Below are 13997 nucleotides of genomic sequence, written 5' to 3' on the forward strand. Positions count from 1 at the left end.
GCCGAGCAACGAGGTCTGTCCCCCGGGCTGTTTTGGGAGGGGGAGGGAGCGAGCCATGGGCGCGGCCATTTTGCCGTTTTGGGCTGCTTTTGGTTATAGCCCAAAGGCAGCCCAAAGTACCAATTTCTAGCCCAACGATAAAAGGGGCTTCCCAAATACCATTTTAGGTATTGAAACCTGGTGGCTGGGAGCGGAGAGAGGTTTTTGTGGGAGAGAGGTTTTTGTATCTAGCGTGGGTGGGCAGCGTTTCAGGTTGTCGGCGCGGTTTGCTAGGTAGCGGAAGCGAGCATAAGACAGATGGCGGACAAAGGGGATTACCGGGTGTTGGAGGCCATCCGCCTGCTGAGTGAGGCGGGGCGGATGGACCTCTTGGTGGGCCCGGTGGCGGCGACACGCCCGCCGAGGCGCGCCGCGGCAGGAGTGGCGGCGGCGATTCTCGCCTGCTCGCCGCCGAGAAAATCGCAAAAGCTGCAGGTGGGTGCCGGGGGCAGCGCTGAGGCCAGGGGCGTGGCCCGCGGAGTAGTTGAGGGGGCGGGGCAGCCGCCGGGGGGGAAGCGTGCGAAGAAAGGCGCCTCGCTGCGAGAGCGCCGCACTTCTAAGCGAGGGGCGGAGGACACTGACAGGCCGCGTGAGGGGAAGGCAGAGAAGGGACAGCGCGGTGACGCGCGGGAGCTCGCTAGCACGTCGGCTGACCCAGGGCAGAAGGCAGTGGGGGGGCGGGCATTTTGAACACTGAAGCAGGCCCAGGGCAGGGGGGCAGGTAGGCCCAAAAGAGAGCAGGGCCCCCTGACAGGGGACAGGCAGGGGGTACAGGGCGGGGGGGGAGGACTAGGAGCCCCTCACCAGCCAGACAGGGGGACAACTGGGAGGGTGGGAGGGGCAGACAGGAGACGAGGTCGGAGGGCAGAAGGGGGGCACAGGGGGCGGTGAGGTAGGGCGTTGGAGGGGGGGTGCCGAGGGGGCAGAGATTAGGAGATGTGGGGGGGTGGAGGGAGGAGCTGAGTGGGAGCGGTTGGGTCTCCCCCATATTGATAGACGCAGGGGAGGGCGACCAGGACTGGGAAGGCCTGGACGTTTTTGATTCCTGGGTGGAGGGGTTGAGAGAGGCACAAGGTGAGACAGGGGGCAGGCCAGTGAGGGGGGAGGGGACGGTGCCACGGGTGGAGCAGGCAGAGAGGCGGGGGAGGTGGCGGAGGTCTCCCCGGGGGTGGGGGGGATTGGGGAACTGGCTTGGAGCGATGAGGAGGAAGGGGGAGAGGTCGTGGGGTCGCGGGACAGGCGGCGGGAAGGCGGAGGGGGCGCGCAGTGGCAGGGACCCAGCACATCAGCAGTACCATTTTTAGTGCAGGGGACTGCGCAGCGCGAGGCTCTAGACTTGGCCAGGCTTGGTGCGGCGGAACGGCGCCAAGGTGAAGGGAGGGCCGTGTTTCTTGCAACAGGCCCAGAGACAGCGAGGGACCTCGACATGGCTGGCACACGAAGGCCCCTGGTGGGCTCGCTGGCCCATCACCCCACAGGGCCCCCACGGCTTGGGGTCCAACGGCGGACGGAGAGCAGCATGGAGGAGGACTGTTTTGTATGGTCGGGTGGTAGAGGAGGGGAGCGGGCAGCGGTTAGGGTGCAGTCGGCGCCCCCACTGGCTCGCCAGACGTATAGGTGGGGTGGGGTAGAGCTTCGTGAAGGTGATGAGGAGAGTTTGGAGGAAGGAGAGTTACGGGAGGGCGAGGGCGGAAGGGGGCCCGTTAATGGTGTGAGCTCTTTCTTACAGGTGTCACGGGGCCTGGGTGCGGATACGGCCCGGACACAAAACAGGGACTGGCCGGCGATGGAGCGGAGAGGTGTGGAGCGACAAGGGGAGGCGCTGGTGCCAGGTAAAAGCATTGCGACGCGCATGGTGTCTGTGGGGGTGGGGGACGGGGGAGAAGGGGGGAGTGACCGGTTGTGCAAAGGCAAATATGTGAAGGATAAAGGCGTGGGTTCAGAAGAGGTGGTGTTGGCGCTGGCGGTGAATGGTGCACCGGGAGCGACAGGGCCGGCGGCCGGGGAGACACTCAGGACCTTGGTTAGTGCGGCGGGGGATTCGGCGTCGGGCGGCAGTGGGGAGAAGGTGGAGTCGGGTGGCAGTGGGGAGAAGGTGGAGAGTAAGGAGCTGAAGATAAAGCGGCTCCCTTATATGGGGGTCACGAAGCCGTTAGGGGCGCATTTAATGGCGTCCACCAAAGAGAGGATATGGAAAGGAGAGTATGTGGAGCTGTTGAAGTTGCTCCACCGGGAGGTCAGATCGAAAGAGGGGTCAAAGGAGGAGGAATACGAGTTGCAGAAGCGGCCGAGGGTGCCTTTGACGATTGAAAATTGGACGGCGGCCTTTTTAATCTTCGCAAGCGTATATTGCGAGAAATTTCCGGAGCGGTCGGTGTCCATGTTCAAATACATGGATGTTATACGGAAGGCGCAGATCACATGGGGGGGTTACGCATGGGCGCAGTACGACGAGGAGTTTCGGGCTCAAATGGCGTGGGATCCGGAGGCCAAGTGGGGGGAGCTGGACTGCGATTTCTGACAGCACACGATGGGGCTGGCGGGGTCAGGGAAGGCCATATTTACCGCCAGCGGTTTGCCGTTAGTGTACCAGCCCTTTCAGGGGCGCCCCACCCGTGGGGGGGTGGGAACAGGGGCCAGGAGCCAACCCGGAGCGGCGGGCGCATGTTGGGATTTTAACCGAGGTACGTGTGCCAGGGAGCATTGCCGTTTTAAGCATGAATGCTCGGGCTGCGGTAGGTACGGACACCCCGTGGCCCGTTGCTGGTGCCCCACACGTCCGCAGGGGGGAGCCCAAGCGCCGGTAGGAGGCACGCGTCACGGAGCTGTCCCACAGGCGGGCAGCGGGCGAGGGGGTAGGGGCTCTGGGACCTATGGCTCGTACTCCGGTTAGGTTGGAACGCTTGACAGTGGCCCTGCATACTTACCCGGACTTGGGGGCCGCCGAGTGTTTGCGAGACAGTTTCCGGGTGGGGTTTCGGCTAGGTTATGGGGGGCCGCGACAGAGGCGTTGGGCGGACAATCTGCGGTCCGCAAGGGAACACCCGGAGGTGGTGCAGAGCAAATTGGACAGGGAGGTACAGGAAGGGCGCATGGCAGGTCCGTTTTTGGATTGGCCTTTGGAACATTTGATAGTGTCCCCCATTGGAGTGGTGCCCAGGAAAGAGGCAGGGCAGTTTCGCCTCATCCAACATCTATCTTGGCCGGAAGGGGGGTCGGTGAACGACTTCATTGATGAGGAGGAGGCCACGGTGTCGTACTCCTCGGTGGAGGCGGCCATGGTTCTGGTGGTAGAGGCAGGCCCCGGTGCGAAAATGGCTAAGTGCGATATCAAATCGGCTTTCCGGTTGTTGCCGGTTCACCCAGACGACTGGTGCCTACTGGGAATCCAGTTTCGCGGCCGCTGGTATGTGGACAAGGCGCTGCCGATGGGCTGCTCGATGTCTTGTGCCCTTTTTGAATGTTTTAGCACTTTCCTCCAGTGGATTTTTACGGAACGCACGGGTCACCAGGGAGTTAAGCACTACCTGGATGACTTTTTCTTGGTCGGGGCCCCAGACTCCACGGACTGCCAGGTGGCGCTGGACAGGTTTCAGGAGCTCATGGAGGACCTAGGTGTGCCATTGGCACCGGAAAAGACAGTGGGACCAGGCACGGCGCTGTCGTTTTTGGGCATTGAGCCTGACTCAGTGCGGATGGAGGCACGGTTGCCGGACGACAAAAAGAGACAGTTGTTGGGATTGCTGGAAATGATGGTGGCAAAGCGCAAGGTGGCGGTCCTGGACATTCAGGTGCTGTTGGGCCACCTAAATTTTGCGTGCAGAGTGGTGCGAGTGGGGAGGACATTCTGTAGGCGTTTGGGTAGGGCGCTGGCGGGCAGCAGGCCTCCACACCACCGCGTGCGTTTGTCGGCGGGCGTGCGGGAAGATCTGCGGATGTTGCAGTTTTTCTTGAACCAGTTCAACGGTGTGCCCTTACAGCGGGACGTGGACATGGTTTGGGAGGTGCAGATTTTCTCGGATGCGGCGGGCAGTGACGGTTTCGGTCTGTACTGGAACGGGAAATGGTGTGCGGAGAGTTGGCCCCGAGAGTGGCAAGGTGGGGGCCGGAGTATTGCCTTTTTGGAGCTTTTCCATTTGGTGGTGGCGATTTGGCTGTGGGGGGAAGTGCTCGCACACCGACGGGTGACTTACCATGTGGACAATATGGCTGTGGTACAGGTGGTGAACCGGCAGTCGGCAAGGGACGAACAAGTGCTGAAGCTGTTGCGTGTGTTTGTGCTGGGCTGCTTGCGACATGACATTGCTTTTCGCGCGGTGCACGCCCCGGGAATTGACAATGACATTGCGGATGCCTTGTCTCGTTCGCAGTGGGGGAGATTCCGTGGGTTGGCGGAGGATGCAGAGCGGGACCCGACGCCCATGCCGACTCAGCTGTGGCGAGTGGGCAACACCGGATGTTACAGCTGGTTCTAGGATCACTGGCAGAATCGACCAGGGCAACGTATGTGGCGTCATGGGGGGAGTTTTTGGCGTCTGGGGCGTGTTGGAGGGCCCCGGGAGCTGCAAGGCGTGAGGATGTGGTGCGCTTTATGCTCTCATTAATAGACAAGGGTCTGCGGAGGGTGACCATAACAGGGAAGTTGGCGGGGATAGCCTTCATGGGGAAACTGTGCTGGGATAACGCGCCCTCCGCGGGGGAACTCGGGTCAAGGATGTTGGAGGGATGGGCTCGGGAGTGCGGGCGGGCAGCGGTGTTGCGGCGGCCTTTGTCGGAGGACCTGTTGCAGAGAGTTTTGGAGGTGTTGCATCTGGTGTGCGTGGATGAGCGGGAAAGGTACTTGTTTACGGCTTTGATGGTGTGGATGTTTGCTGGTGCGTTTCGAGTGTCTGAAATGGTGGGCAGAAAGACGGTTCAGGGTCTGGTTTGGACGGAGGTGCATGTGGAGCACAGGGAAGTGCGCATTTGGCTGTGGCAGTTGAAAACGGACCAGCGTGGGGTGGGGGACTGGGTGGAGTTGCAGAAGAAGGGGGGACTGGCTTGTCCGGTGCGATGGGGTTTGGTTTGGAACGGCGTTCGGACGGGGGACGGTTTGGTTTTCCAGCACGCCGATGGGTCAAAGGCGACGGGGCCGCAGTTGCTGGGGGTGATGAGGAAAGCTCTGGGTAGGTTAGGGGTTGAAGGAAGACAGTATGGTACGCACTCGTTCAGAATTGGGGCGGCGTCGGAAGCGCATCGGCGAGGATGCGGGCGGGGGGCCATCATGCGCCTGGGGAGGTGGTCGTCGGCCTGCTACCGGCGGTACGTGCGTAGCTCTGAGTTAGCTTAAGTGGCGCTGCATGTGGGGAGGTCAATTTTACTTACATTTGTTTTTCGTTTCAGGTTCGGTGGCAGGTCCTGCGGCACAGGGGATGCTAATTTGGATTGTGGGCCATTCGTTTGTGAAGAGAGCGAAATTGCAGGCCCAAGATAGCTATTTTGGGGAGAACCTGGGCTTTAATCCTGCACTGTTTCAGGTGGTGTGGCTGGGGAGGGGGGCATGCGTTGGAAGGAACTTATGTCTTCTTTGAACGGTATGGTGCAGGGGGGGCGGTGCCTGGATGTTTTGGTTCTCCACTTGGGGGAAAACGATATGGTTCGGGAGACTGGCCTGGTTTTAATGAGGGCGATGAGGCGAGATTTGGCAGAATTGCGGTGACGTTGGGCCGGGTGTTCGGTGGTGTGGACGGAGCTGGTTCCGCGGAGGGTGTGGCGCGGGGCGAGCCAGCCTCAGGCGGTGGACAAAGCGCACAAGAAGATAAATGTAGAAATGGTGCGTTTCTGTCGGCATCTGGGGTTTGCGAGGATCTGGCACAGGGACATTCACTATGATGCACCGGAAATGTTCAGGGGGGATGGGGTACACCTCTCGAGGATCGGGATGGACTTGTACCTGTTGGAGCTACGGGAGGTTTTGGCCCGTTTGTTAGGAGTGCGCCGGGAATGAGAGTCCGGTTACAGTTTTGAGTTGTTTTCGCAGTGCGGGCAGGAGTGGGGGTGGGGGGCAGGGAAAGGGGGAGGAGGTGTATTCACCTGCATCCACCTTTCCCTGGGTGGCGGAGTTTGGTTGGAATGTTGGCCAAGTTTGGCTGGAGGTCGGTATTTTGGTGTTAAGTTTGGGGACTTGGGGAACGGGAGCGGGGAAAGGGGTAAACAGTTGGGGGTTACATTAGATGGTAGTTTGGTTACAGTTGCAATAGGACAAATAGGAATTTAGGTATTCTGAGGCATTGGATTTAGGACGTAGGGGAGAAATGTGGTTATTCATGGGATACAATGCTGTTTATATATTGTTATGTTGCGGGGGGAAGGATATTATCATGTGGAATCGTAGGGGTGGAGGGAGAAAGACAAAAAGGGGGTCAGGTAACTCGATGTTTAGAGAGGTCTAGTTTTGTAAGGCGGTTAGCCAGTTGGTAAAAAAAGTGATGTGCACCTGTTTCAATAAAGCGGCCTTTTACACACACAAAATGGTAGTCGGTCCGTGCTTGCCTCCCTCTCTCCCTCCCAAACAGCATCACGACCCGCACGCATGTATAAAGTCCAACAGCCGCATACCATCAAGTGCAGCAGACGCCGCCGTGCAGTGTACAGAGCAGGGGGCAGCCAAGAGAGACCCCAGGCAGACCCACGTCGGGCGTGAGTAGCACTCCTGCGCCCCCTCTCACCGCCCCTCAGTCATCTGGCTTAAAACCTCTTTTATGATGGGACACATGTATGGCGATTTCTCATTTTCACCCCAACGGAGGATGGCTTTAATCCGCTCTGAGATGTGGAAAACAGCACAGCTGCCTACATCTAAGCAAAAGGATATTAAATATGCTAATTTGGTATCATAGCAAGTTTACCTCAAACAGTAACCATGTTTATGTTATTTACAAGCAGCCAAAGAACATTGATACAAAGATATTAGCTCTAGGCGCCCAGTGAAGTATGTGTTTTTTAAACCCCTGGGTGAACATTCCTCAAACTCAGGGCACGTTTAAAACATTTCTGACACGTTAAAGGAAATCTGGCCTGCACCTCTAGCTCAGATGACTGAGAGTTCGCACTGAGGGTGTCACTGAATATCCTTCCACCACAAGGCAAACTGGCCCCCGCTCAGGGCCCGGCCACCTAAGAAAATGTTTTGCATTTGCTTTCTACGGCTCTATACACCATTTAAAAATGCAAAGGTTGGTGCAATGCCTCAATAATTGAGTGCAAAATATCGAGTTGTAAAGCCTCATGGTTTGCAAGCACTTAAACGCGTTCATAGCCTCACTTCATTTAATGCTCGCCACTCTTGGATAGCAGGTGCTCAGCAGGAATCACGGTGTACAACTCTGCAAACAGCCCAGGGTTGTTTTACACTTTCAGGAATAGTGCGCACCTGGAATTACATTGATCCGTCTACACTCTAAGACATGGGTACTCACAAACTTTCTCTCGGGGGCCAAATTTACAGTGTAGTTTGTGTCCGAGGGCTGCACCGGTGGGGGAGGGGTCAGTGAAGTAGGGAGCGGGGCTATAGTAACAAAAAAACTGTGACCATGGGTTGAACACAGGCCCCTACAGTGGACTCTTTCGTCCACTGAGCCACCAGAACCAGCATACACACATCCATCTCTCTCTCTCTCCCTCTCCCTCTCAACCTCTCGCTCCCTCTCTCTCCCTCCCTCCATCTCTCCCTATTTCTCCCTGTCTCACTCAGACTGTCTCACTCCCTCTCTCTCACTCACTCTGACTGTCTCCCTCTCTCTCTCCCCCTCTGTCCCCTCCTCGCTCTGTCCCCCTCCTAGTCTGTCTTCCTCCTCGTCTGTCTTCCTCCCCACTCTGTCCCCCTGCTCGCTCTGTCCCCCTCCTCTCTCTATCCCCCTCCTCGCTCTGCCCCCCTCCTCGCTCTGTCTCCCTCCTCGCTCTGTCTCCCTCCTCGCTCTGTCCCCTCCTCGCTCTGTCTCCCTCCTCGCTCTGTCCCCCTCCTCGCTCTGCCCCCCTCCTCACTCTGTCTCCCTCCTTGCTCTGTCCTCCTCCCTCTCTCTCCCTCTCTCAACCTCTTTCTCGCAACCTCTCGCTCCCTCTCTCTCCCTCCATCTCTCCCTATTTCTCCCTCTGACTCACTCCCTCTCTCTTACTCACTCAGACTGTCTCCCTCTCTCTCGCTCTGTCTCCCTCCTCATCTGTCTCCCTCCTCGCTCTCGTTCCCTCCTCGCTCTGTCTCCCTCCGCGCTCTGTCTCCCTCCGCGCTCTGTCTCCCTCCTCGCTCTACCTCCCTCCTCGCTCTACCTCCCTCCTCGCTCTGTCCCCCTCCTCGCTCTGTCCCCCTCCTCGCTCTGTCCCCCTCCATCTCCCTCCTCGCTCTGTCTCCCTCCTTGTCTGTCCCCCTCCTCGCTCTGTCCCCCTCCTCGCTCTGTCCCCCTCCTCGCTCTGTCTCCCTCCTCGCTCTGTCCCCCTCCTCGCTCTGTCTCCCTCCTCGCTCTGTCTCCCTCCTCGCTCTGTCTCCCTCCTCGCTCTGTCTCCCTCCTCGCTCTGTCTCCCTCCTCGCTCTGTCTCCCTCCTCTCTCTGTCTCCCTCCTTGCTCTGTCCCCCTCGCTCTGTCCCCCTCGCTCTCAATCCCCCTCCAATTGCTTCTCAATTTCCTGGCTTGCCTCTTGATTCTTTGTGTTTATTGCATAGCTGTTACATTTTTAGTGTGTGGAGCTTTGCTGCAGCCACCTCTTTCAGTATAAATGTTTTCGGCTCAGTTTTAGCAATCTCCCAGCACCCCTTTCACATGTTCCTATGGGCTTATTTGCCTCACCAGAAGGCAGGTTTGATCAAGCGGTGCACTATTTTCAGTCTCTTTTCAGGGCCTGTCTGCTGTTGGTGTCTTCAGGTTGGCTCTGTTCGCTTAGCAACAAAGTACAGCTTGGTAGTGATGTCCGTTATGTGGTGGTCTGCAAACTGGGGAGGCGGGTAGTAAAGATCCGGGACAAAGTAAAACGTAACAGGGGATTGTCACCCTCTTCATCTGCCTGTGTGTGCCTGGGCTGAGACAGGTTCCTGGCACACACACACACACAGAGCCGCACCCGAGCACTTCACAGGTCTTTAAAAGACCATTTGTATGCTAATGAGGCTTTTGTATTACACCTCTTAGCGCCCCTGCAGCTGCACTCTGACGATCACTGGAATGCCTGGGCCCTCACAGAGCAGCAGAGTCTGTCAGAGACACGGCGCTCAGTGTTTGCTATCACTCTTACATTTTTTTTTGTTTTTAAAACAAAGGTAAAGTGTCTGCAAGGTCCGCGGGCCGCCAGGGAAGGCATGCCGGGCCGCCATCGGCCTGCGGGCCGTACTATGAGTACCCGTGCTCTAAGAGCAAACACATCTCTCTAGTGACTGGAAGCACACAGACTTAGCCTGTCTCCAGAAACAGCCACAAAACTCCGTAGCTTGTCAGCCGGCCCAGTATTTTTTCAATTTTTCTCTCCTCCTCCCAGACTCTATTCTTTCTTTTGTGACTGATGATAGTGCTTAGAAGCAGGCACTCTGGGTCACGTGCATTCTCCGTGCTGCTCGCTCTTTCTACAGGGAGATAAAACCAAGAGGGGAATTTGATTTTGATCCACATAATCTATGTATAGCATTTTAAGTGACATGTTTTTGTTTTGGACAAATATGTAACCTTTAATCGCAGGCCCCTGTTATTATAAAAGCTGTAGTTAAAACTGGCTTGAGTAACGCCACACCAATTACAGTCTATTCGATTGAGACCATTATTATTTAAAAAATCCGATCACTGGAGCAAATATGAGTGTACTGTGGCAATATCTGAGATTCTGGGTAACTATTAACTCTCTGCAGGCTTTAATGCAGTGTAATAGTAATCCACCTATATTGTATCCCTAGAAACTTTTAACATATGCTTTTCACAATAAAAACATCAGATCGTGTGTTTTTGCATAGCTTTTCATAATAAACTGATCAGGCCTATTGCCTACAGTAAAATTCGTTTTAATTGGGGGGCGTGGCCAGGAACGCCAAGATGGCGGTCGCACCTTAGGTGTGCTCCAGACTCCTCCGTCATCCGTTCTGCCATCCGTCGTCATCGGGATCCCCTTGAACCCCACATCTAGTATTTTGCTGCCTGGGAGACCCCGGGGCATCATCGGTGGAGACGTGAGGAGATTACCGAGCCATGTGGGCCGCCCTGGTTTCCTAAATCCGCCACGTGGCATTCTTAAGATGGCGGCTGCCGCCGGAAAAGCTCCCTAAACCCTCGTCGGCCCTGTGATCCTGGCCGGTCTTACCTGCGGGGGGAGGCCCTTATTGCCGCACAGTCTGGTTGAGGAGCCTGGGTTCCCCTTGCGACGCCTCCCCGGCTCTGAAGCGGCATCGCAACAGGGTTTCCCTCTACCCACCGGCTGCGAGCAGTGATCCTGTGGAGCTTGTGCGAGAGGCCTGGAAGTGCCTAGGCCATCCCTGCTGCCCAGAGGCCTAGCCTGATGCCGCGGGCCGCCTCCTGGGAGCGGAGGCCCCGCGGAGCTCGCGAAGAGGCCTGGAGGTGACCGGAGCATCCCTGTTGCCCCGAGGACTAGGCTGGTGCCGCAGACGCCGTGGGCCATCATCCGGCGAGAGGCCTGCTGCGGGGGACCTGTGTGGAGGTGGAGAGCGGGGGTGCTGCTGCGCCTGGGGTGAGTTTCGGCCGTCGGTCGGGCGGCAAGGCAGGGGGGAGGCCCACTGGTTGGCACGGCTCCTCTCCCCCGCCTTCTCCCCCTCCCCCGCTCTCCATGCGTTTGCTGATAACCCCAGTTGGGGAGGCCCTATCCCTGCGCTCCTTTTTGCTGTGCTCCCCTTCTCGGAACCTGAGGGGTGGCGGGAAGGCCGCGGCTGCCATTTCGGGCGGCGGTGACTCTTCAAAGGGCAATATCCAAGTAGACAGACCTCCACAAGGACCATTGTAATAGGTCAAGCTCCGACATACCTTCTGCATTTCTCAACTCGGTCTCTTCCACGTTCTTGCTACCCTGCCGCAATTGGCTCACCTGCGGCGAGGCGCGGTCCCTGGGGCCCCCTGTGACTTGAGGGCCCTGCGGCTGCATTTCGGCCCCCCTACGGCGCTGCCGCGGTGTCGGCCGCCACATCGGGAGGCGGGGAACTGAGGCTGGTGGTGGAGAATGGCCCTCGGCGCTGAGTGGCGGTCTGGACAAAGCGATTGGCGGGACTGAGGATCCGTGAATCTGGGTGAGAGGGGGGTCCTGGGACAGTTGTGAGTGACCCCCCCGTGAGTCTGGTCGGCCTGTCGCTCCCACTGCCTCGCCCGGCGTGAATCTGACCTCCAGGGCCCTACTACTTTATTTATAGCCTGCTGGAGCTGCATTGCTAATTCTGCCTGGCAGAGACCTGACCAGGAGGCGCCGCCTGCATTTGCTGCTGGGCTCCTGGAGAAGTAAAGAGCTTACGGAGGCCACGTGGTGAGGCCTGCTTGCCCCTTGCTTGCCCTTGTTGGATTTGGGGCCTGTGCTGATACTGCAGGCCCTGCCGGGGGTCGGTGGGGTGACTACGGCGAGCTCCTGCACCGTGGTGTGGAGGTGAGGAGTGGGGGTGCTGAGGCATCTGGGTTGTGTTGGAGGACTTGGCCGTCGGCCGGGCGGCAGGCGGGCGTGGAGGGGCCCTGGTGAACACAGCTACCTTCCCTCCGCCCTGTCTCCTCCCCTCTCTCCCCCGCTGCTGGTGCACCTCCTGTGACCTGCGGCCAAGGTGGGCTGACCTGGCGGGACCCCCCCCTTCCCGGGCTTGGCGCCGCCTGGTACCGTGCTTCCGTGTTCACCTGTTGCGTAGGTCCTGGAACCGACACTATCCCCGGGGGCACAGGTGTGGTCTGGAGTGGAGTCCGGCAGGACGTCATTGAGAATCCGATCCTCCCTGGGGACAGAACATGGGCAGAACAGACAGATCTTCGAGGGTCCCCGCTACCCAAACTAAAATGGACCGCTTCACCACTCCGGAGGGGGGAGCTGCTGGGGGAGTGGCTGGGCAAGAGGCTCCTCCATCCGCCAAACTGGCCGCCATCCTCCAGGCCATCCACGCCTCCCAGACCTCAGTGGAGGGCAAAATCGCGGAAGTAAGAGTAGATATGACTCTCATCAGGCAAGACCTTCGCAATGCAAATGCCCGGATTAAAGAAACTGAGTCCAGGATCTCCTCTGTGGAGGACGATGTGCAGCAACTCAAGGGGCAGGTGGCCCATCTGCAGTCCCATACTCAGGAGTTGCATCGCCGGGAGGAGGACGCGGAAAACAGGTCTAGACGCAATAACCTCCACCTGGTGGGCTATCCAGAGGGAGTGGAACAAGGCTGTACAGTGGACTTCCTGGAGAAGTAGTTAAGATCTTGGGTCCCTGAGGGAGCCTTGTCCCCTTGGTTTGCGATTGAGCGGGCACATCGGTCCCTGGCCCCTTAGCCAATGCCGGGCGCTCCTTCCCACCCAATTATAATGCAGGTTCTTAATTTCAAAGACCGAGATGCTATCCTATCTGAAGCCCGCAAGCAACAACGGCTCCTCTAAGAAAACTGCGCCATTATGATCTTTCCCGACTATACCCGTGAGGTCCAGGGCCAGCGGCGCGCTCCTTTGGGGAGGTCAAACAAAAGTTGAGGGCACCTAACATTCAGTATCGGCTCCTCTTTCCGGCTCGTCTGAGGGTGGTATTCGAGAACAAGACACTGTTGTTCGACAGCCCGACGGAGGCTTAGATCTGGGCGATGGAGGAGCGCCCTCTGCAGGCTGAGGGTTGTGTCATTAGCGGGGGAGGCGGGGGCCGGATTAGGCTGCTCCGCTCCCACCGCTCCTCAGCCTCCACGTAATCGCTCCCGTAGGCGCCGTGAACGGAGGCGGGCCCGCTTGGACTCCCTGCCGGGTCTCACACAGCAGCTAACCCAGGTTGAGGAGGGAGCACCGAACAGGAGGCGCTCAGCTTCGTCTGGATGATTGGGGTGCGGCGTCCCGGCCCTCCGTGATTGACGTTCCGGACACAGACCTCTCCTGTAGCCGGATGCTGTTGAGGAACCCTGCTTGAACCGGTCTCTGCCCGCCTGGCCTTGCTCCGCGGCCGGAGATGGCGTAGTGACTCTCACTTGTTCTTAACTTCCCGAAGGTCTTTGTAAACATGCATCAGCTCACAAGGAGGGGTCCTCCACGATTCCTCATTCCCAGGCGTTATAGTTTGGTTGTTCGCCCTGTGTACTGGGTGTTGTTTACTGGGGGGTCGACAGATGCTTCTGTCGACAGATGCTTCTGCTCCTGAAGTGTAGGGTGGGGGGTGGGGGTGAGGGGGGGTTGGGGCTAGTTTTTCCCTGTATATTGTTCTGCTTTTTGTTTGTTTTTGTTTCAGCTATCACGGAATGACACAGCTTACAGGAGGAAGGGATGGGTGTGTCCCTGCAGTAAGCGATCGCAAGCACCACTGTAGGCTCCCAAGCGAGTCTGTCCACCCAAAGCCGTGCGCTCTGCCTAGACCAGGAACTGCCTACCATGACAGATAACTCTTCCCCTCTGGGTTCTCTCCACGTGTTGTCGTGGAATGTCAACTGTTAGAAATGGGATCCCCGGCTGGCCAGGGCTTTCGCCAAAGTCAGTCAGAGACCACCACTCCCAAGTCAGGGCAAGGGAGTTACACGCCAAGATAATCCCTGCTCACCCTCTAGGTAACGTGGCGCAAGCAGCAAGCAGCAAGGCTAAACTTGGAGGCGATGTGAGTTAAGTATTTGCGCACGCACCCCAGCAACAACACCCAGGCCCACCACAAAGGAAACTCCACACAAGGTTATATGTAAAAATAGCCTTTGTATTACACCAAAAACACATTAGATAAAAACACACACTTTACAATGTGCCAACAGGCACAGGCAGAATTTACAGGGGATATGTACAAGACAGGGCCACCTGGACCACTGTC

The 13997-nt window shown here is 57.9% G+C and overlaps 1 long non-coding RNA gene across 1 annotated transcript; it reads left to right on the forward strand.

Annotated features, from left to right (window-relative positions):
• The first annotated feature begins 379 nt into the window (after positions 1-379).
• LOC144798930 (uncharacterized) lies at positions 380-4982 on the forward strand. Its single transcript, XR_013603701.1, has 3 exons — positions 380-474; positions 1769-1871; positions 4410-4982. It is a non-coding gene; the product is annotated as an uncharacterized LOC144798930 (long non-coding RNA).
• Positions 4983-13997: the final 9015 nt, after the last annotated feature.

This window comes from Lissotriton helveticus, chromosome 12 (assembly GCF_964261635.1).
Source record: "Lissotriton helveticus chromosome 12, aLisHel1.1, whole genome shotgun sequence".
NCBI classification, from domain to species: Eukaryota; Metazoa; Chordata; class Amphibia; order Caudata; family Salamandridae; genus Lissotriton; species Lissotriton helveticus.